Consider the following 2,792-nt stretch of genomic DNA (forward strand, 5'->3'; position numbering starts at 1 on the left):
CCAAAAAGAATTCAAGAGGAATATACAATATATATTCAATATCATCGGATGACCATATACAATTTTGAACAAGTTTCCATACATAATTTAATGCATATAAAGTTCTACGTCCTTTGTATCTACGAACCGTCTCCAAACCCTACGAGGCAAATACAAATAATATGTCAAAAATAAAACTAATTCAATTCAATATGTTAAAAATACAAATAATATATCAAAAAATTCAGAAAAATAGAACTAATTCATTTCAAAATTCTAAAAATACAAATAATATATCAAAAAATTCAGAGAAGTTCTTCCCGGCCGCCTCTGTCTTCCCACAAGTTCTTCCCGACCAGTCTTCCCGCCAGTTCTTTCCCGCCTATGTCTTCCCGCCATTTCTTCACGCCTCTATCTTCGCGCGTATCGATGCTCCTTTTATAGGCACGGCGCCGCTTCTGCTTTGTCTTGTTCCTCCGACAGGGCGTCGTGCGCTACCCACGCGTCCTGTCTAACCTTTAGTCCCGGTTGCACCAACCAGCCGGGACTAAAGGTTAGATGACGGCGGCAACTTAGAAGGCGACGACTACCAGTACAACGACGACGGCGGCTATGAAGACTACGAGTATGCATATTATACGCCTAGGCAGGAGTATGACTAAATCACTCCAAATTTCATGTATCATCAGTGGTATCTCGAATCATTCGAAATTGGACACCAAACACATCACGGGTAATATAATTCACATGATCCATTCAAAAAAGTTTGGTACAATAAATTATTACACATCATTTCTTCCCTTGTGTCCCTGCTTGCTTACGATTGTGCCGTATCCATGGAGCATCCTCATCATTTAACTTAATGCTTGGGTCGGTGTTCACTTTGAAGGGCGGAATTTCAGCAAACATATTATAATCTTCTGACATGTCTGTCTTGTCCTCCACTCCCACGATGTTTCTTTTCCCTGAAAGAACAATGTGGCGCTTTGGATCATCGCATGATGTACTGATCGTTTTCTTATCTTTCCGTTTCCTCGGTTTGCTACTCATGTCCTTCACATAGAAAACCTGAGCGACATCTTTCGCTAGGACGAATGGTTCGTCAAGGTAACCAAGATTGTTGAAATCCACCATTGTCATTCCGTATTGCTGGTCCACCTTTACCCCACCTCCTGTTAGCTTGAACCATTTGCACCGGAACAAAGGGACCTTAAAGGAGGGTCCATAGTCAAGTTCCCATATCTTCTCTATGTAACCATAATATGTGACCTTTTGCCCATTCTCGGTTGCTGCATCAAAGCGGACACCACTGTTTTGGTTGGTGCTCTTTTTATCTTGGGCGATCGTGTAAAATGTATTCCCATTTATCTCGTACCCTTGGAAAGTCGTTATAGTCGAAGATGGTGTCTTGGCCAACATGTACAGCTGATCTACAACATCATTGTCATTCATTAAATGTTTTCTCAACCAACTGCCGAAAGTCTCCATGTGGGCCTTCCTAATCCAGGATTCAGGCTTCCCCGGGTTGTCCGAGCGTAAAATATTCTTGTGTTTCTCAAAGTACGGAGCCACCAAGCTGGAATTGGTCAGTACAGTGTGGTGTGCTTCAGTCAGAGAATGGCCGTCCATACATGTCGTTGATTTCCTTCCGATCGTGCCTTTTCCACTTAGTCTCCCCTCGTGCCGCGATCGAGGAAGACCAATCGGCTTAAGGTCAGGAACAAAGTCAACACAAAACTCAATTACCTCCTCATTTCCATAGCCCTTGGCGATGCTTCCTTCTGGCCTAGCACGGTTACGAACATATTTCTTTAATACTCCCATGAACCTCTCGAAGAGGAACATATTGTGTGGAAATACAGGACCGAGAATGAAAATCTCTTCGACTAGGTGAACCAAGAGGTGCGTCATAATATTGAAGAAGGATGGCGGGAACACCAACTCGAAACTGACAAGACATTGGATCACATCGTTCTGTAACCGTGGTAGATCTTCTGGATTGATTACCTTCTGAGAGATTGCATTGAGGAATGCACATAGCTTCACAATGGCTACTCGAACATTTTCCGGCAGGAGCCCCCTCAAAGCAATCGGAAGCAATTGCGTCATAATCACGTGGCAGTCGTGAGACTTCAGGTTTTGGAACTTTTTCTCCGCCATGTTTATTATTCCCTTTATATTGGACGAGAATCCAGACGGGACCTTCATACTGCTCAGGCATTCAAAAAAGATGACCTTCTCTTCTTTGGTCAGAGCGTAGCTGGCACGACCTTGAAACCATTCCGGATGCCGGTCATCAGGGTCTTTCAAACGTTGCTGGTCCTGCCATGCTTCCTTTGTATCATTTGTCTTCCCATACACGCCCAAGAAGCTTAGGAGGTTCACGCAAATATTCTTCGTAACGTGCATCACGTCGATTGCAGAGCGGACATCTAGGACTTTCCAATATTCTAGCTCCCAGAATATAGATTTCTTCTTCCACATGGCTGCGTGCCCGTCAGCTCCCTTCGGAACTGATTGTCCGCCAGGACCCTTTCCAAAGATGACTTTCAAATCCTTGACCATATCAAATACCTCAGCACCAGTGCGTTCCGCAGGCTTCGGCCGGTGATCTGCCTTGCCGTTGTAATGCTTGCCCTTCTTTCTTACTGGATGAATTTTTGGAAGAAATCGACGATGCCCAAGGTACACGTTCTTCTTACAATTTGGCAAATGTACACTTTCAGTCTCATGTAAGCAGTGCGTGCATGCATTGTATCCCTTATTTGACAGTCCCGAAAGGTTACTAAGAGCAGGCCAATCGTTGATGGTTA

This window comes from Triticum dicoccoides, chromosome 5A, assembly GCF_002162155.2.
Source record: "Triticum dicoccoides isolate Atlit2015 ecotype Zavitan chromosome 5A, WEW_v2.0, whole genome shotgun sequence".
Classification (NCBI taxonomy): domain Eukaryota; kingdom Viridiplantae; phylum Streptophyta; class Magnoliopsida; order Poales; family Poaceae; genus Triticum; species Triticum dicoccoides.